The sequence below is a fragment of the Blennius ocellaris genome, assembly GCF_963422515.1.
Source record: "Blennius ocellaris genome assembly, chromosome: 15".
In the NCBI taxonomy this organism is placed as follows: domain Eukaryota; kingdom Metazoa; phylum Chordata; class Actinopteri; order Blenniiformes; family Blenniidae; genus Blennius; species Blennius ocellaris.
Window position 1 is genome coordinate 6,279,228 of NC_137664.1, and position 21,040 is coordinate 6,300,267.

At 42.0% G+C, this 21,040-nt stretch overlaps 1 protein-coding gene across 3 annotated transcripts in view; it reads left to right on the forward strand.

The window, feature by feature from the left end:
- Window positions 1-21,040, forward strand: part of lhfpl2a (LHFPL tetraspan subfamily member 2a) — a 48,473-nt gene that overhangs the window by 16,174 nt on the left and 11,259 nt on the right. The window contains exon 1 of one of the 3 annotated variants that reach the window (XM_080510152.1): window positions 17,018-17,083. The exons of 1 other annotated variant lie outside the window; for it this stretch is intronic. The gene's annotated coding sequence lies outside the window, so the exon portion shown is untranslated. Of the gene's footprint in view, window positions 1-17,017; window positions 17,084-19,049; window positions 19,490-21,040 lie in introns of those variants that run through there. One more of the 3 variants, XM_080510153.1, reaches the window with a different exon arrangement.

Consider the following 21,040-nt stretch of genomic DNA (forward strand, 5'->3'; position numbering starts at 1 on the left):
TAACATAACAGGCCGTCTTAATTTGTCAAAATAGCCAAGTAAATGCTGAACTTTAGACTTTTCTTCTCCATGTAAATCAGTGCAAAGCAGTATTCTTTTTTTTTATTGCCCAAGTGATTGCCCCTTAAAGGCCCATTAATTAAAGCAGCAGTGCACGTTTTTGTGTTCCAGTTGAGGGCAACCTGTGGGAATTTCCCCAAGCTTGTGACGATTAACACACACTTTAAAGATGACAATTAGCGACCTGTAAAGTGGAATTTACGAAGACCTTTTTTTTTTTTTTTTTCCCACGACGTTGAGCCAAATCAGTCGGTTCTCCCCGTTTCCAATCTCAAGTTAAAGTCCTTCTCATAACTGCTCCACTGAATGATGGCAACCCGCGTGCTTCCCCTCCGTCCGGCTCCCCCTGCTCCCAAAGCGCTTGCATACTATAAGAAAGGCCCTTTTGTGGTGGGCCTGGCTGCATTGAACATACCTACAGCCCCCACATAATAGACTGCCCCCAGCTGTGGAAGGCTTCAACAGCTGAGCTCCACACACGGGCCTCCAGCGCTGCCTCAGCCCAGAGGTATTCCCGGGTCTAATGCACGTTGGGGGCATTTTATTATTTTTTTCTGGCATCCCTTTAGAGGACATAGCATAGTAGCTGGGTTGTAGCACTTGGGGAAAATCCCCTTCAGCTGTGGCAATTTGGAAAACGACCAGTGAGAATTTACACTGCGAGGTCCTCCCGAGGACAGAACTCAGAGCGTCGAACTTCTGGTGGTAAAGGAAGGAATGTGGAGTCCCATCATCTCTGTTTCCTATTATATAATGCACATATAGTTTGATTCTGACAAACACATTACATCACAGGCAGTGTGCGGTCGTGTGTTAGTTTGCGTGAATTAAACACACCTCGTTTGAAAAATCATTGATTTAGAGGGAGACTGGCTGGCAATTCATCGGTGCTTTTATGCAGGAAAAATGCCGCTCGTTTGACCGCAGTTCATAAAAGTCAAATCTCACTTCATTGTAATACTTACTTATGAGATCGTCATGTTCCATTAAAGACATGCATTTGTTTTTTTTGATTGACTAATATGTGCCGACCACTGCAGCATTTCAGTCATGAATGTTTCGCACTCGGTGTCAAGGGAATAATCTTCACTTGAACAAAAAATCAATCCTATTCACTGTCAGCAAATACTAACTGAATTACTCGCTAAATTTCTTGCTTGTGGAGTGCACTTATAATACATTCCAGGAGCTGGGAATCCAGTTGGGAACTTCCCACTTCTGATTTGGGACAGTTCATGTGACAACAACAGCAAAAAAAAAAGAAGGCCAATGATTACAAAAACATGAAAAACCAACACTTAGATGAATCAGTACTTGTTAAGAAAACTATTCTGTTTTACAATAGCAACAAAAAATATTTGTTATTTGGTTTCAGGTATCACTCTCTGAGCATTAAGCCATTTAAGTGTAGCTATTTCCACTTTAATTGTGATAACGTTGGTATATTGCAGACTGCACCATTAGGAAATACTATGTCTTGCACAACTTGTGGTGAGAGTTTCAGAGGTTGATATGCATTTTTCTTTTCGATGTCAAAAGATCTCCATGATGACGTGATTTATAAAAAATATTGTTCACAATAAAGGGGTCACAATATACAGTACCTGCTAATACCTCCAAAGGTATTCAGGCCATCTTCAGAACGTCTTTGATGCATTTAAATCTCTCGTATCTCGATCCCGATCGTACGTTAGACATCCAAAATATATTTTAATGCCAATCATGAGCGGATTTCTTGTATTTTATAGTTCTAACGCGGTTGAAGAGCCTTTAAAGACTTAATCTAGGGATGCTATTTCAAACATAAATCAAACCAAATGTCTTGAATAACTCCTCAATGACACCGACTCAGGGATCTTTAAACTAGAAACATGCCGTCTGCTGTATTGTTGGGATTAACCTCAAAAAGCACTCTACAGTGGTTGTATTGACTTTGTTGGGAGTCCATTAATGCCTCATGAGAATATTAGCTTTATTGACCTAGATAGATCCATTTGTGCCAGGAAAAGGTAAAGACGCCACAAAAAAAGGTTGCAAATGGATGTTTTGATGAATAATTTGCAGCTTGTGGAGCTTAAAGGAGAGTGTGTTTCTGCATTTTGGTCTCCTGAGGCTCCTCTACGGATCAGTGATGGATTAAGTGTGTTGTCAGTCAAACTGTCCTTGGCTGTCCTTCTACTATCTATCTGCATAAATCTACCCCCCCCACCCAGTCTTTACTTGGTGACCCGCCTAATCTTCATCTAATCTGCTGCCATTCTTCCTGAGTTAGCGTTTCTGTTACATCCAGTTAAGTCAAACTATTGACGGGTCATTAACAGAGCTGAGTGGTTTTCTTTGAAAAGCCTCAGCAGAGCCCAGTAAAAGGAAAGGGGTCGGCCATTAGTTAATTATCCACAGTGCAACATGTCGGCCTTCAGGGTTTGGAGGCGGGAGTAAAGCCGACCTGCCGCTGACAGCCGGGACACGGTGGTGGGTTTGGCTGATTGATACTGTGATGATTTGATTAGTGAAACTGGCAGCGACTGATTGAATTTTCATCACTCAACAGATGCAACAACATCTGTACAGATTTCTTCATCGCCTAATGAGGATAAGAGTGATATTTACTCCTTTTTTAAAAAAAATATACATTTACCCAGTTGTTTTCCAATTCTTTTTTTATTCAGATAAGATTCAATCAATAAAATAAAAGTTCTATCAATAATCATCCATTTCTCAATTGTGAAACAAAACAATGTAATCTGAACTCGGGCTACCACATATATACTTAAAAAAAACAAACAATATAATAATATAAATACAAATACTTAAAGCAGAGGAACTGCAACATTTTATTAATCCAATGCTCTTAGTTTTTCCAGTTGTTTTTTTTTTTGTGTTGCTTTGTCTGAAGAAAGACTTTGAAAACTGTCCTCCTTAAATCTGCCATACAAACACACAGTTTCATTGTTCATTATTAACCAGTGGGACTTCAGTAATAGAATCTCTGTGTTGCTTTAAACGTGCAATCTTAGGAACGGGCCGTACTTTAATTTACACCTTGCACTCCAAGCTTAATACCTCACAATGTGTCTCCTGTTGTGTTCAACGTTATGCAACCGAGCCACAGGGACCCAAATGAGGGCTTGCAGACATCAGCGTCTCTCCCCTGCTTTTCTTTTTTTCTCCCTTTCTCTCTGTCTCTCTCGCTCTCTTTTTTTTTTTATGAACATGTGAAACAGTTTAGGAGCTTCTCCAGGTGCAGCTGCTCCTCCGTCTCAGGTTTAGATGGAAAATACCAGCGAGAAAAGGATGCTCGTTATTGTTGGAGGAGCCAACAATGGCTGAACTGTTGCCCTCGGGAGACGTGTGTGTTTTAGTCATTTGGACTCATCACTGCATCGTTCCGCAGGTCGAGGAGGGAGCGCCGTTGCATCATCTGGCTGGAAGTAGGGAATCGCCTTGCCTCTGCGTCTGCTGCCTGATCGCGCTCAGGAGGAGTTCGGTGTTGTCTTTTCTTATCACCTGTGTTTGTCTGTTCACTTCCTCCACACTCTTTAGTCCACTGACATGTGGCTGCAGTGTAAAGCTTTTCCTTTGGAGTCAAACAAAGCAAACAGAAATGTAGTTTCCTGCCTTTCTTTTTGATAGTATTGTGGTTCCCGGCACCTTTTGTCTTGCAGTGGTGGAAAAGCAGCTTTTCCCCATTGTTTTGGGCAGGTGTTACCTAACTTAACCTATTTAAAGACTCTGAAATGTCTTTTCTAAATCCCATTTACTTTACATTTAGTTTGACCCTGGCACAAACTGATCATGTGTAGAAATATCTGTGCTATGTCACGTCTCTTTCAAGAAGGTCTTAATAACATAAGAACACAAATCATAGCAAGCGACGACAAATTTGAAGTCACTTCATATAAAAATGCAGCTTACACACACACACACACACACACAGACACACACACACACACTTACAACTCTTTGCCAAGGAAATACAGCTAAATATGCTTCAAACAAGAATCCTCAACAGAAAAATGTTCCATTTATAATTGTGGAGTACTTCAGAAGAAGTCGCATTTCATAATAGTTTGAGTGACGGGGGAGAGGAAAAACTCCCTGGAAGGAAAACCTCTGCAGAACCAGACTCAGAGGTGGCTGCTTTTCTGCGGTACTGGTTGGGATCGGGGGAATATTAAGAGGGAAAAAGAAGAGGCCAGAGACGGAGAGCAAGAAAGCAACAAGTCGAACTGCTGGAAGGTACAAAGGCAGTGCAGAGAGGAGAGCGAATGTAAGTGAAACGTAATGGTGACATCAGCGACTCTCGGCACAATAAAGTCTGAACCTACAGCAGCTTGACTAAGAAAATGTTCCAATCTGCACCAGTCTGACCTGTAAGCTTGACTAAATAGGACATTTTTAAGCCTGATGTTAAAAGTAGAGACTGTTCGGCTCCTAAACTGAACCTGTGATCTCTCCACAGTGCCTTGTTGCATTTGAATCAAAATGAAGCAGGAATCTGATCGTTTGTGCTTGAAGAGTATTTAAATTTGGTTTATTGTGCCATTATCGGAGCACTAATTCAATTTGTTTTAGCAAACAATTGATGGAGTTTCGGCCTTTATTTGGAGACGCCCGTCCACACTGGGAGCGGCTCGATTTTCATAAGAAATCCACACAATCCCAAAGTCTGCTGCTGACGTCTGGCGACTTGAGTTGTATTGGTGTGTGATTCTGGTGTTTTCAGTCCGTGAACAGTGAAAATAACTTGTCAAAGTCACACAGTGACAGTAGGTCGGCAAGTACATCTTCACACTTGAGCTGCAACAACAAAATCCAAATGATTTTCACGAGTTGGGGGGGAAAAAACAACTATTCTTCACATTTTTCACTGTTAAACTGCTGTTTAAAGATTTTTTTTTCTTCCTGCAAACATTGACAACATACTGATTCTCTGCATGTGGGGGAAAACAGTTGGAACGCAACATTCTGGAAAATCAAACAGAGAAACAATGTGATTGATTGAATGGGGCCGAGTCGGAGGCCCTTTCCTTTAAATCATTAGCTGTGTCGACACTCGGCACCGCTAACCTTCCGCGAACTGCATCTTCAGCAGCTTCAAGTTCACTGGGCATTGTCCTGCGCGCTGACTCTTGAAATCTGTCCCGTGTATTTATCTGTCTGGAGTAGGAAGTTGGGGGCGTTTAGGGGGGTTGGGAGGAGGATAGAGGATGGAGGATGGAGGATGGAGGACGGGGGCATGTTTTTCCTAAATGGGAGAAAACAATGGAGTGGTGGACACTGAGCAGGGACCACCTGTGAAGGTCATTTGAACGTGGAAAACCCCCGGCAAACATAATAAACAGAATAATCGTTTGTCACTTTGCTTCCTGTTATCTCACACTTTGTTTTTTAACTCGCCCCCCCCCCCCCCCCCCCCCCTGTCTTTACTCTCCACACCAATGCAAATATTACGACAGTTTGACACTAATCACGAGCTTTGTTTTTAACTCAAGGCTACACTGTGGTTTTAAAACCAACTCTGAGGTTGAAGAAGTTGGTTTCAAGGCAAATTTTTTATGATCTCTCATAAATACTAGAACATTTTTTTTAATGATTTGGTTTTAAACTGAATTAAGACTAGTTATAAATAAAATAAAAAAAGTACATTTTGCAGTAGAACTAGACTGCTCTTAGATGAACTTCTCACTTATTTTGAAGTAGTTTTTGATCAATTTGGAATTTGGTTTCAGATTCAAAGTACTTCTGGATGAATTGCTGACTTTAAATCTTAGACTATTCATTAATTTGGTATTTATATGAAGATCAACTGGTCTCGGGTAATTTTAGCTTCTAAATTTAAACTAGTTTTGGGATCATTCTGGATTTAGAGCGTAAAACAAGTGAAAGACACAGAACTAGTCTGAATTTCACGACCTCTCTTGTTGCGCTTCACATAAACAGAATACAATTGTTTGACTTCTCAGCTGATGTCGGAGCTCATTTGTTTTGAACACAACAGTTTTGGTTTTTTTTTACCTGCAGCATTCAGATCAGACCATAAGAAGTGTGAGTCTCTTTGTGAAAGCACTTAACTTGTCTCACTTTACTCGCTCCTCCTGAAACCGGTTTGACAAAAGCTGCACGCTTCATTTCTCACCTTCCCACCTTTTTTTTTTCTTTATTCTTCCCATCCTCATTTTCATTCCCCCCGTTTGTCCCTCGCCTTCCCACTCGCGCCGTGTTTTGCCAGGCGCCCAGGAGGAGGGAAGATATCACTTGATACTTTTATTATCCGAAACCTGGAGCGAGGGAGTGCGGTGCCAGGGCTCCTCGGCCATGCTTACTTTTGATTTGGAGCGGGGTATCGGGTTAAGCCCCCGAGTGCCCTCTCAGCGGCAGCGGCTCTGCCCTTCTTTTGCCCTCCGGGGCCGTTTGGATGAAGCAGCCATCGAGGTCTCGGCTTGCAGTGGATGGTGGGGAGGGGGGGTCAGCCAGCACCACAGGGAAGTTGGGATTAAACTGCACTCATCCCCGAGCACAAAACACAGCCAGAACAATGCCTTTTGGCCCCAGAGAGGAGAAGAGGGCCAAATTCCATCAACCCAGCTCAGCAAGATCCTCTGATTTCCTGAGTCTGGCCCAGAAAATAGGATTTGAAGTGGAAGGACTTTTCTCCTGTGACCCCCCCCCCCCCCCCTCGGACCCTGGGGCTGTTTTTCAGGACTAAGGTGGGGCTGGAAATGGTTAGCCATAATGGAGACAGTGCTGGGGCCTCAGGGCCCAAAGCTCTGCAGCTCTCCGACAGTGGGAAACGGAGGAGAAGTGCCGGGGGGCTCCTCAGGGCTTCCCAGTCCATCAGCAGTCAAAGGAAATAGGTGTGAAGAATGTGGCCCCTTATTTGTTGAGATTTTAACACACCAGGGGCAATTAATGGAAAAAAAAAGAAAAGAAAAGTCATGGGTTATTTTACACAGAATGGGGACAGACAGTTGTGACGATGCTAGAATATTTGAGATTTACACTGTGTCTAATTTCACGGTCCAATATAAATCATGCTGCTTGTTTTTAGAGCTTTGACAGTAGATACTTTTCAAGCTGTTGCTCGGAAACTTTGGACATTTTTAGAAAACAATTGAAAACCCTTTTTATTCTTTCTTCAATCTAAATGTGGTCGTGTGTGGATTTTTTTTGTATTTTGTTTTTCTATTTGTGTCGATATAATCAGTTCAAAAGATTTGCAGAATGGACTTCATGTGATGACAACAGTGCTGGACCTTTTGATTATAGCATCATTACAATAATCTCAAACTGTAATATGAATAGAATACTATATTGTAGGGTTGTGCTGATTGGCAATCCGATGGTATAATTGCAAGTTTTCTTTTTCAGTTTGATGAAAAACCACAAACTTTCATTGCATTTTCGCTGTGCCTTTAAAGGGCGATGGCGTTGTGACTCACAGAATTACTAGAGTACAGTGTTTTCGAGGTGCTCTGTGTTTCAACAGGGAAAACACATCTTTTCTCAAGCATGCAGTCCATCAAAACAATGGAAAAGATTTTTCTTAACCAAAAATGCCAAAATACATGCAATTTTTGCTACCAATTGTGCTTGGTACAACCTCAAAATATTAAATGTTTAGTGTGCAAAAACATAATGTGTGCAGATTTGTCTAACAGAGGGACCAAGTTCACTGAACTGTCACTTTTAATATTTAGACAAAACTCCGACTGAAAGCCAAAATTCAGATTTCTCAGTACAATGGTGGCAGCATATCAACGGACGCAACAGCTCGCAGTTAGGAAATGTGCTCGTCACAGAACAAAAGGCTTGACATTTATCCAGGAATTCTATCCAAAATACACAGAAAATCGTTTTTTTTTGTTTTGTTTTTATAATGAAGACAAAGTTTTAACTTATGATCACTGACTTTAAGGAGCACCATAGCTGATGATGCTACAGTCTGTGTTTATAAAATTATATGTGACAAGGAAACAAACTTCAGCAAAGTTGCACCGTTAAGATTTGCATGTCTCCTGTTACTGGTGTATAAAAAAATGCCTACGTGTTTAAATTCCACGTGTTGTTACTGTTTTTTATTGTAGATTTGATCCCTACAAAGTTTATATGGATAGTTATTTGGTGGTTGTGATAATGGATTTGCCATTTAGATAATTGATCAAATAAACATGATTACTGCTGTGGTGTGTTTGAGCTTCTACTAGTGTCTTGTGTTAAAACAAACTCAATGTCTTTTCATTCAAGAATGATTGTTCAGATTGCTTCAGGGGATAGTGATGTGTGCATCAAATAGTCTTTATTGGCTGTTATAGATCATGTATATAAACATGACTTTGGTTATCAGAAGATTAATAATGTAGTTTTCTGCTCTCTGTAATTAAAAGACCAAACTCTTTTCTTTTATCTGATGCCTGAAAGAGAGCAGCAACTATCAACCATAACTATATCTGACATTTAAAGTCTGTTGCCGATCTTGGATCCAGCATTTAGTGGTTGCTCTTAAGTCAAGGTCACATTTAAGTCATAAAAAAAAAAAAAAAAGACTAACTAACAACAAATAGTCAGTTTTTGACTTTGTCTCCAAAACCCAACTTTAAGTTTTTTTTGTCATGTCAGTATCCATTTGCAGAGACTTAACTTAAGAGGTTGCAATCATGAAACATTTCAACATAATATCTCAACCACAGAGAGAAAAAAAACACCTAAATTAATAAGCAATAAAACACACCCTGGCTGCATTCAATGCACTCTGTGGTTTCACCGCTGCACTCTCATTAGTTCCGGTATGCGTGTCTAAGGGTCAGCAAACTCGATATCGCCGTCATGAAACCCGATGATGAAATCTTCAGATTAAAAATCAGGAGGACTGTCAACTGAAGCAAGGTCCATCCTTGTACCCAGATTTCATGACAATCCTTGAGGCCTGAGGCCAAAATTACAAAAACAACCGACTGAACAAAACTTGATATCCTACATTTGGTTGAGCCGCCTTGATAATTAAAAACACTTTGCCTTTTCAGTATGCATTTAAAAGTGAAGACATTTTCCACTGTTAAAGTAAAGCTGTTTGATTGCAGGCGAGGGTCGTAAGCAAAAGCTAAAAAACTGCATTTTATAAAGAACGAGGAAGGGCGGGGATGACGACAACAAGCTCCATAACCTTAAACGACTTAGCATGATAAACAGTCACAACAGGAACATTCTGTGCACTTTATCACATACAGTATTCAGAGTTCTGGCTTCTTGTCCTTGTTGTGTTCTCTTTCTTTAAAAAAATTTTTTATTACATTTATTCTCGTTACACAATATGGAGCGGCTGCGGCTCAGTTGGTAGAGCAGATAGTTCACCAGTTAACAGCTCCATGTGTTGAGGTGCTCTTGGCCAAGACAGTAAATCCCAATTTGCTTCTGTTGGAGGTTGAGCACCTTGCAGAGGGGCTTGTGTGAATACATGGATGTGCCTAACAGTGGCAAGCACTTTAAAAAAAAAGAAAGAACAGCACTGTATCAATGAAAATTTTCTTTTAGTATAAATCTTCCATTGTAGTCAATCTCATTTGAATCTTTAGTTTTATTACTTGTCTGTTGGTTCTTGATCATTGGACACCTACACCTTGTTTATGACAATATGATTGACAATTTGATGACATCATCGGTTTCCACAAATGCGACAATTTGAAGCCGTGTTTTAGAATTTCCCCACTGTTGAATCCTTGTTTTAAAAAAGCCAGTTTTCGGGCTCCTACAACGCCGCACCGTGTGGCTGATCGGTCAAAAATGATGCGTTTACATGAAAATGCATTTTTGTGTGGACGGGCCCTCACTCTATCTTGTAGTGGGTATGGAAGATAGGTGGCTGGAAACCTTCCCTCGCCTCGTAGACCACCCACTTCTAGACCAGGCTGTGACACATCGGGCTGTCTTTTGTTTTCCATCACCCTCTTAACCCGCTTGTTGCGGGCTCGCCATACCGTGGGGGTGGGGTCAAACTGAGAAGATTGTTGACCTCCTCCTTCCTTCTCCTCCGCTGCAGAGTCTTTACTCCGTCGCCTCCTACCAGGGCACCGCCTGCGCCGTCTCAAGCGCAGACTGACACGCACTCCGTCAGTCAGATTGAATAAACAGATGTTTCCACGGGGAAACGGTGGCCACTCGCACCGAGATCAAAGGCGTGGATGTTTCCTGCGCCCAGATCCACATGTGTTCCTGTATACATGGTCTGCGCTGTGTTTTTATTATGCTCCATGCATGTATTTGGGCTCAAAAAGACCCTGGGGACAGATGGGGGGGGGGGGATTGCTTTCCCTCTCACGCCGCTTGTTTCACTCTGACCTCTCCTCCCGGTCTGAGGTGTTATAGGAACTCGACACGTTAACTCCATGCCTCTCGCAGGTGTGCTTCCCCGTTGACCACAGAGCCGCAGGGGGTGGGGGGGGGGCTGCTCAGCAATCGGGGTCTCTCCCAATGCGATCCCTCCTCTCCCCTCCGTCTGTCTTTCCCACGCTCCTGTCTTACTTCCCCTCCTGCTGGAGCTGAGCGCTGGGATTTCCTCACCTTCAACACATCCGCATGTTTATGCTTCAGCAGGACTCCCCCGCAAAGTACATAAATGAGCAAATATGCCTGGGAGATAATGTGACCACACTGGGACACACTGAACTGCAGCCGCTGCTGACAGCAGCATAACGGATAAAAGTGATGAGGCGTGACCACGCCGGGAAAAAATATCTGTCTTTTGACCTCAGCTGTCATGTTATAGGAATGAATCTGTGCCAAACATGCAAAAGATATGTTGTGAGAGAAGATACGATATAGAAGCGCATATAAATCAGTTTTTTTTTTTTTTTTATCCTTAGAGCAATTTAGATGTGTCTAAAAAGGCTGTTTTCCCTGATCTAAACATACATTTCATTATTTTGAAGGGTCATTGGGCAAAGGTTTATTTAGCGAAACTAACATGTCTTTTTGCAAATCCGAATACTGTAGTTTCCGGGCTATAAGTCCCATCTGAGCACTTTGGTTTGCTCATTCAATCTCATCACCAATTGATTTTAAATGTTTGTCCGGTGTGTGTCATAACATGCCTTGACAAATTACTCTTGTTGCACTTTACAAGTGTATATTAGATCATTTTCTGCCAAATCATGGTGGTTTAGCGAGACATCACTTACTTCCTCACAGTGTTATTTAGTTGAAGGCTTTCTGACTGCTCTGTAGCTCTGACTAGTGGCAAGCATGCCTGCAGCAATTTGATTATTGGACACTTTCACAAAGGTCGCTGTAAAGGTTTACAGTGATTTGCTCATATTTATCTTTATTCCCATCAGCATCGATCAAAAAGCATCATTCACACACATAGAAACCACATCTACAAGCTTACCTTTATTCTTTAGAATTGAGAATTTTTAGTTGATTCCAGCCTGTTCTGTTGACCAAATGTTTATTCTTCCCTTCTATCCAACAAAAATCTTAAAATATGCTAATAGGTGATACTGCTTTGCCCGACTCAGGCTGTAAGTTCAGTACTTTCAGGTGACTTCATGGTAAACATCTGGCTCCATGTGCTGCAGGTTGATTTTATACAGCAGCAGCTTTGAAGTGGGCAGATGGTTTTAGCTGCTCCCTTTAAGGTGTTTGAAACGTATTTCAGACCTTTTTGCACAGGCAGGGTCTGCTATGAGGAGGCTTTCTAATGTGTTTTTTTTGTTTTCTTGAGGTGAAGTTGCGGCCATATTCACAGAGGATAAGAGAATTGTACGCTCACATTCATACTCCCTCATCAGGTGTGAGTTTCTCTGTTTTCCTCGATGTTTGTTTTGCCCTGAAGACTCGTTTAATAATGCGTCTTCAACCACACAGTATTTTCCTCAACTGGATGATCCGCAAGATTTGAACAGAACCACATATTCCATCGTTTCATTTCCACTGCTTTCCATACCGTCTTCTCCAAACCGGCTGACTTTAAAATCCTGTTCGCGGTGGTTGGATGGTGGCGTATCGCAACATGTGCAGCTGCAACCACGATTGAAAACACGTGGGAGATACAATCCTCAGTGAGATATCTGAGGCATGTCCGGGAGTCGAGTGTCGACATGAGCCAAAATAAAGCATTTGGTTTCTCCGCTCTGAAATCAGTTCCTTCCTTCCTTTTTGAGCACTTTATCAAACCGGGGTTTAGGCACACCTGGACCTGTGGACACGCGAACGTTACCGTGTGCACTGCAGTCGTGTTCATAACCGTGTTTTACATTATCAGGACAAGTGTATAAACTCCTAAAAGACTTCACTCTCCACAGATGGGGCTCAAATACAACTTTTCTCCATCGTAGACCACCATTCAGGGGGCCAGAGAAACTGATATTTGTTTCCACATGTCCACCAATTCAGTGGCAAAATACACAAAGTTATAGACGTTGACGCTGGAAATTGACGTCAGACAGATTTTGGAGTAACCAGTTTGCTGTTAAACCATTTAGCATTTATTCGCTGTTGAATGTCTGTCCTCTGTTTCAATGCAAGTTCAATTTTGACCATCGTGTTGCTCCATAATGGGTCTCCAGTCTCCTGAAGAAAATATGTCTTTGTCGCTGCTGAAAACCTCACTCGGCTCAAACAATCAATTTTTGTTCATTTCTCAATGCGCAACATTATGAGAAGAATTGAAATCTTCTCCAAGAAGGTTTGCCTGCATTTTCATGCAAATACAATGCAAATATTGATTTTCAGAAATGTGATATCTTTCTCACCATTTTTGGACGACTGAGCAAGACAAATATTTAATATGACAACTCCCAACATGGCATTTTCACCTGGATCTTAAGCTACTTTAAGTTCTATTGAGGCAGACCAATAACTTATCAATCATTAAAGGTTTTAACCATATCGTCCAAAAATCCGTTGGACAAAGATATTTGTCACGTCAAACTCACTCGAAGCGGAGAGCTTTAAATATAACTAAGAAGAGTTTCGTGTTTCCGTCACCTCATAAAATGCCTATTTTAGTGAAGCTGTCCCGTATCCGAGCTGTTATCAGCCGACACTCTGCTTTGCTTCACTCGCCTCACTCCTTTAGATCTACATGATACCATTGATCAAAGTCCGACAAGGAAAGATGAACGACCAGATGCTCAATCAGAGACTTGGTGGGTTTGCTGAGTCCGTCTCTATGAGTGATGGTCCGGCCTGGTGTGCGTCTGCTGCGTACCTGTAGCTCTTTTACCCCCCTGTGACCCCCCCCCCCCCCCCGTACGCTCTTTGAAGTGCGGGTCTGTGCTATGTCTGAGGGGGGAAAAAAAAAATCTCCCAGAGCATCTTCTCTCCAGCTTTAGCGGCTTCTCATGCTTTTCATTCTCATCTGTAAGATGATACGCGGGCCGATCTGATTCTGATCATGAACGCGATACGTGAGAAGCAGATCTGCTCGGAGTCAGGTCGACTTCTGGTAGGACTCCCCAATACAAACAGAAGAACGCTGAATTTGGACCCAAACACCTCAGGGCTAATGTCCGGTTTGAGATTTCCCAAAACATTCGAGTGAACCCGAACGGTGCAGATACACCCACTCTCACGAAAGCAGTGGGCTGTTTTCTGAAGATGGCCTGATATTGTAGAAAATGCCCTATTCTGGTTTTTCTTTGACAAGTTAGTTTTGTTTTGACAGTCTGAAAGCAGATGAAGCTTCGGCCTGTCGAAGCGAGGGATGCGAGTGAACAACGGCGTTGCAGTACTGTGATAGTCCAATGTGTTGTTTAGTCATATCGCCATGCTTATTAAATCAGTTGAATTACCTATTACTGCTTTTGGTGGCATAACAGGGATATTACACACGCTTCACTCGGATGGAGTGAAGCGTGGAAATATGGCTAAACATTATTAGTTAAATGCACAATACGTGAGAATTTTGTGGAATGTTGCAGTTGCGATATGTACAGTGCTCAGGATCAAATTTTAATTGATCTGCTGTCACCAGGCATGATATATTTCTGAAATGATGAAATGAAATGTGACTATGCCTCCATCTGATTGGATTCTTTTCCCGAGGACGTGTAATGCTGATAAACAGATCGACTGTCCATCACACAGGAAGAAAGAAATTGTGGGAGGAAGTCTGTGTATGCCTGAAAAGGGACAGAGGTGCACAGGGAGAATGTGCAAACAGCTTTATGTTGGAGGGCAAAATGACTTTTTTCAAAGCATCGGTGGTTAAATGGGCATTTTTGTGGTCGAACTGTAACTTGTTGGCATGAGTGTGTGTAAGCACAACTCATGCCCAAAACTAAACATATTAAAGACACTTTATTAGATTTTCATTTGCGAGCTGGAAACCTCTAACGAGTCAAGAAGGGCGTGTGATTTTATTTTAGAAATGGTGCTAACATTGGCTTCCTTCACTACTTCGTAGCAAAGAAACTTATGACTTGACATGCAGAATGGGAAGCATACTTCTGTCAGCCCCCGTTTGAAATGAAGGGCTCATTGTTTCACCGATTTTGAATGGTAAAGCTATTCACGTTATTGCTCCAAACTGCCTATGTGCAGTGCAAAGATGGAAAGCTGGCAGGCAGCGAGGGGTGTAACTTACAGGCAGGAGGCTTAACGAACAGTCAGTTTGTTGTTTTGTTGAGGGGGAGAAAAAAATAAGCATTTCTGTGATATTCTAGACGTTTCAGGCAGACTTTGTGTGGCTTTTAAATGGCCCATTAACCTCCTCTCATAGCGCTCAGTCAGGATGAGTCATCAGGGTTTATTAGAAATGGGTCAAAGGAAGGGTTTTTATTATGTTGAGCCGACATGCGTCTGAATTCGAAGCGTCTGTTCCATTTAGACTGATAAGAAAGGCCTCTTCCTCTGGCTTTCCTTGGTGTGGAGTGCCCAGGAGGGCCTATCAGCTTCTCTTCCTGTTTAAATCAGTCCATTTTTTTTTCTCCCCCCCGTCTTCATATGGAACTCATTTGTGAGTGAACACTAAGAATCAGAGAAACGCTGCAGCTGACTGCAGTGGTGTTGGCACATTGCGCACAGTTGCTGCTGTAAGCAATTGTGGGACACTTTGCATTGATCGGCCCGGAGAGGTAATCAATTACTCAGACACCGAAGCGCCTGCGCCATCGGTCAGTTAACTCACATTTTTACTGCTGATCGAAGGAGGATGCAACAGGATCCCTCATAGAGACTATTAATAGCAGCAACCAGACGAGGCTTTTGTGGCACAGTTTTGTGCTTTCTGCACAAAGTAAGTAATAAACCAAGATATTTCCAGTTCAGGCTGCAAAGTAGAAATGTGCTGGCTGCATTAAAAGTCATATACTTTTAATTTTATGTTGGCTATAATACGTGACAAGCAAATGTAGCACTTCCAAATATTGCTCACACACATACTACTTGTATAATAAGCAGTGTCACCATATAATAAAAGCTGCGTCTAGTGTAAGTAAGTCAAATTGCACACTGGAAGTGTGCTTAATTTAGTTAAAATGAGTTTACATGCAAAATTGCGTTGGAACAGCTTATTATTTTCCATAACAGTCGTTTACTGTACATGATTCACATAGAAACATACCTTTTTACTGGGCTGGTTGTGGTTTAAACACGAAAAAAAGGATGTTACGCTTAACTCCAAAATATTACTTTAAAATCAAATATAAAGTGTCTCTTCCCATGCTGTTCTTATTGTAGTTTAAACATAACAAAACTACTCATAATGATTATCCTAAACATGGTAGAAATGTGCTCACTCCTCCTTGGACACAGTGAATATATGTCGTATACTTGTTATGTTTTCCTGGAGATCCCGTTACTGAAATTACTGTTGATGAAATAAGCAGGATTCTTCCATGTTCCTTTAAAATGCATTTTATGTTCCACATAATGTACAAACTGTAGCCTAGCGCTTGAAAATTAATTTTGTGTGGATTTGTACCACTAAATAACTGCGTACTTGTCATATAAAACGTGTAATTAAATGTAATTACTGAGGCTGCATTAAGTGAACTTTATCCACTAAGTAAATCAAAGATTTTAGTAAAGCCAAGATTACATACAAAAATCACAATATAAGTCGCTCAATTTCTATAATTACGTGTAATTAACGTAAATGAAATATAGTCATGCCTATTTGCTGTTTTTCATTGGCCTTACATCACAACTTATTATTACTGCACAGAATTCACAAAGTAATAATACTAAATAATGATTTAGTTGAAAGCACAGAATACCAATTCACCAAATTAGGTGCCAAAGTATAGTTTTCTATTATTATCAATTTTGCTTTGAGTATTTCTTGTAGAAAAAACTAAACAACTAAAAGGTGCACACTAGGAGTATCCACATGTAATCTATTCCATGATAGTACACTTTCTTTTTCCAGGGCTTAAACTATTTAGTCAAAACAAAGCATATATGCCTTTGACCTTTAATAATAACATTTGAGTACATAATTTAGAAAAGTAGCTTAAATGAACCATGGGTTAAATCAATAACTCTTCCTAAATTTTTTAAGCATATTTGTTATAGCATCCGAAATAACATGTACAGTTATTTGGCATGTGCCTGAGAGGAGTGAAAAAGCACGTCTCATTAGCGCTGATAGGAAGATGTTGGCCTTGGCTGGTTGAAAGCACAGAGAGCAATGAAAACAGAGCGAGAAGGTGAGAGAAACTGAGACCGAAAGCGAGGGAGAGAGAGAGAGCGAGAGAGAATGAGAGAGCGAGAGAGAGAGAGAGAGAGAGAGAGAGAGAGAGAGAGAGAGAGAGAGGGATCCTCTGCTGCTCCAGCTCTTGTTATTTTAACCCAGATTCAGCACTGGAATATGGCCACCATGTGGACCCTCTCAAGAAGTGTGGGCCGGGCCAATCGCAGCGGACGCGGCGTTTCAGGGAGGAGGCATGTCGGGGGAGGGAGGGTCCGGGGCGGCGTCTCGAAAGCGTGAGCGAAGGCGTCAGCATGTGTGAACAGAGGAGAGTCGGGGCAGAGGAGCCACATCTCCAGGAGAGCTGGACTATCCGCCGACCGATGGAGACAGGTTGGATTATCGTCACGTTTTTTTAATTACATTTTTTAATTTCCCTGTCCCGTATTCAACTCCCGATGCGACTCTTTGGGTGAACGCGTTCTTGTATTCAGTGCCAGGCTGATGGAGTCTTTCGATGTGTATCGCAGCCTCTTTGTAGTGTGTCAGAGCGCCGGGATGCTGAGCAGATGTGCAGAAGTGTTTGGAAAGATTTGCTGTGGAAAACTTGACCGTGGTCTCCTTTGTTATCCACCGTGATTGTTACCATTACAGCCTGCAATTTTCCTTAAATAATGACAAGGCTGGGAGTTATTCTCTGACGTCTACAGGGGGAAACAGAAAGGGACGCGTGCTGTGCTTTGATTGTGGGCGGCCCGTTTAGACGGCTGTCACAGACCTGGATGGCGACTCTCCTCCTCACTATTCCGGACTGTTTTCAGTTCATTAGAGGGAGAGGTGTTAGCTGGCGTCTGCCCTTTTTCATCGCGACAGGTATTGTTGACGTTTTCCCTTTCATTCTTGACAAGTGACCTGCCTTTTGAAAGCTTCAGCCGACTCTAAACAAACACTCCCCGTGCTGATGAGTGAGTTCAGTCGTGACAGGTCCATAGACGTTGCAGATTGTTTCCCCCGTCAGTGCCGCGGCGTGGAAAGGCCTTTCCTGTCGTTTTGTTGCTGGTGATAAGAGAAAAGCTGAGTGGGCATTCTGAACAGTAGCCGTGCCTTGAAGCTTTATGGCTTAACAAGCCAAACGGCTCGGAAATATCTTCACAAATACTGGATTGGCAATGATGATCATCACTCAGACAGTCACTCCTAACCTTTGTCTCCCTGATGAAGTAAACCAATCGTTAACCCCCCCCCCCCCCCCCCACAGCATTCATATTGGCACAAAGTCAATCAAAATCTTGAGTTAATGCTGAATTCATATCTTTTTCATTCATTTGTTGGCGTTCGCTGAGAAGGAAACTTTTCAGAGATGAATTCAAATATCTGCACACATTCTCATTGACACATAATTAAGCAGAAAAAAGTTATAGAGGTGGAGCCCACTGACTTTAGCGATGTAAAAGCATTTGTCATCGTCCCAAAAAATTGACTCTCTTGACTATTAATAATCAATTTCTCATGAAATGATGGTCATTTCGAATTGGCGATCACCGCATATACTTTACCTCAGAAGATGAATCATTGTCTTTTATGATATTTGCTATTTTCGGAGGATGAATCGTTTGTTTTGGATTTTTAGTTCCCAGAGGCTTAATCTCCCTTCATTTTTTGGGGGGGATTGTCTTTCATAGACTTTTCAGATTACCAGCTAATTAAACTTAGAATCCATTCCTCTGTTGTAGTACCCTTTTTGAAGGTGTTGATTTTGTATTTTTAATTAAATATCTCTCCAGCTCTGTCATACATTGCCTGGAAATAAAGCACGACGGCTCATGGTCCCCACAGGAGGAATTCTGGTCACTATGGTGGTCCCTCAGAGCTCCAGTTCAGTGCCACTATAAAAGTTTTTTTTTTTTTGTTGTTTTTTCTGAAAACTTCTTTGTGAATCTGGATAATTAACAAATAAAATTGAGGTCCAGCCGTGAAAAAGTCCCTTTCGTCTCCTGCAGGTTCCTGCGAGCTCCACAATGTTTGGAGGGCCATGTGTCGGGTGGCAGGGAGTCCTGTTAGTGTGTGCATGTGGATTATTAGTGTTGTGGGTCAGTGGGGTGGGGGGGGTTGCAGTCTGAGGGCTGTAAACTCCTCTGTATATGTAACCCGAGCCTCAAATAATCCTCTGTCTCCCTCCCCAGTTACTCGGGGAGCATACAAGACATCATAAATCCTGCCCCAGCTCCATGTACATGCACTACAGTGATTTACTTTCAAAACTTTTGTTCCTTCTCAGATGTGCCTGTCTCGGAACAGCGAGCAGACGTCTGGGTGTAAGTCGTGACAAATACCAGGTACTTTAATAGAATCAGACTTGTCCAGGCTTGTTTTAGCTCGACAAACCCACATCCGAGGAAATTGAAACCCACCGGTACGAGCTGTGTGACCCCGGCGGGCGCGTGATGCAGCCAGGCGAGGTCAAAGGTTAAGTGTCCCGGCCTTCAAAGCCCCGTATCGCCCAGCTGGTTCACATTGTTTCAAGCTCCAGTGTGTTTTCCAACAATATTCCCGTCAGTGAGGAATTAGTCTTTTGCAACTGGCCGGCAAACATTTGACCCCCACAAAGCTCCGGACAGCCCGTTGACTCTTAAATCCTAACGTCAAACATCGGTCTTGTCAAAACAGCTCTGGGACCTCAACGGACCGAATGCGAGGGGGTGTGGGAAGAGCTTTTTTCCCCTAATAAAAAAAAAAAAAAGAAAAAAAGAAGAGAGAGTGCAGTTTGTGAGTCTGCTTATGTTCCCGCATCTGCTCATGGTGAGGCAATGAGAACGCTCGTGATTCATGAAATTAACTTTGGTCCAAGTCCACAGAGGCGGCTGTCTGTGCCTGCTCTTATGATCTCATCTGTTTTACACAGTCCAAACATACTCTCTGTTAGAGCGCGTGCACACACACACACGCACACACACACACCCACCTACAAAAAGACCACAGATCTGGGTCATTTTCCTTTGCTGGAAAAAAAAAAAAAAGAAGGGGGCAGTTCTTGACATCTCAACAGGATGACAAAGATCAAAGTTTGTGTAAAGCTCTTTACGCACACGCACGCACAAACACACACTGGGATTTTGGCCATGAGAGGACGACCGCGGTGTCTCCTGACCCTCGCTATAAGGGCACGCCGGAGGGCAGGGCAGTGGAAACCTCTCGGCGGCACACGTGTCAGCAGCGGCCCCCGGCTCCCTCTGCTGCCCTGCCAAACGCTGGTTGGTGAATGACTAACAGACTCCCGGGAGGCGGCAGGGATACCAGAGTTTAAAATAAAAATTTTTTTTTAAAATGGACTCAGAGAAAAGAAACAACTCTCGGCTTTGGCCATGAGTTGTATTCATAACTTCAGCAAAAAGGCTTGAATGAGCTGTTTTTAATCTTCTCTGGCATCCCAGCTTCTGTTTTAATGTAGGTTCTGCTTACATTTATTAATGTCTCTCACCGATAAAATCTCAAACCTTTGATTTTTTTTTTTTTTTTTCCCTTTTTGTCTGCTCTCTTGAGATTCTGCGGGGATCTTTGCAGGGCCTCAGACTTGAAACACCATTATGAAAAAAGGTTGAATTATCTCGATGTTTGCTTAAATCTACAGCTGCAACAATTAGTCAACTCCTCAGATGACAGAAATATCATTTTCTGGTTTACTTTTTTAAGTATGATTATTTTTCCACAACATGAAACTTAATGGATATCAGAATTTGCACAACATTTAAATTTTTTTTAATTAAATAGCTCATCAGCTATAATATTGCCATGGAGCTAAAACTACATTACAGACTAAGCAGCACTTGTAAGAATGAAAGAGAACTTATCGTATCCACAATACTTTGCAAATCCACTAAAAGGGACTCTTTCCATATGTTTTGCCTCAAATAAAATGTCACTATCATGGGTGTAACTCCTTTAGGAACTTACTTGAAAGATCACAGATTTCTTTACCTTTGAGACTGATATTGGGGCTCAAATTACAAGTGCTTACTGGTTCATGTCTCACAGTGTCTGAAACCTGGCCAAGAGAAGGAAAGGGACTTTTGGAAACAAAAGGGGGAGAAAAAAATAGATAGAAAAAACCTGAAATTGCTCTTTGCAAGATTCAGTAACAGCTAGAGCAACAGAAAACATCCCATTAAATAGCTCTTCTATGCATGTAGAGAAAACCTACTGTGTCCATAAAAACTGAATGATCAATATTAAAGCTTGTATAATATCTAATAATAAACTTTGTAAGATATGGTGCAATTGTGAAGTAGGAAACTCACGTGTTTGTTTTGTAAGAAAGTCCTGCTTCTGACTTTAATGTACTGGGATGACAAA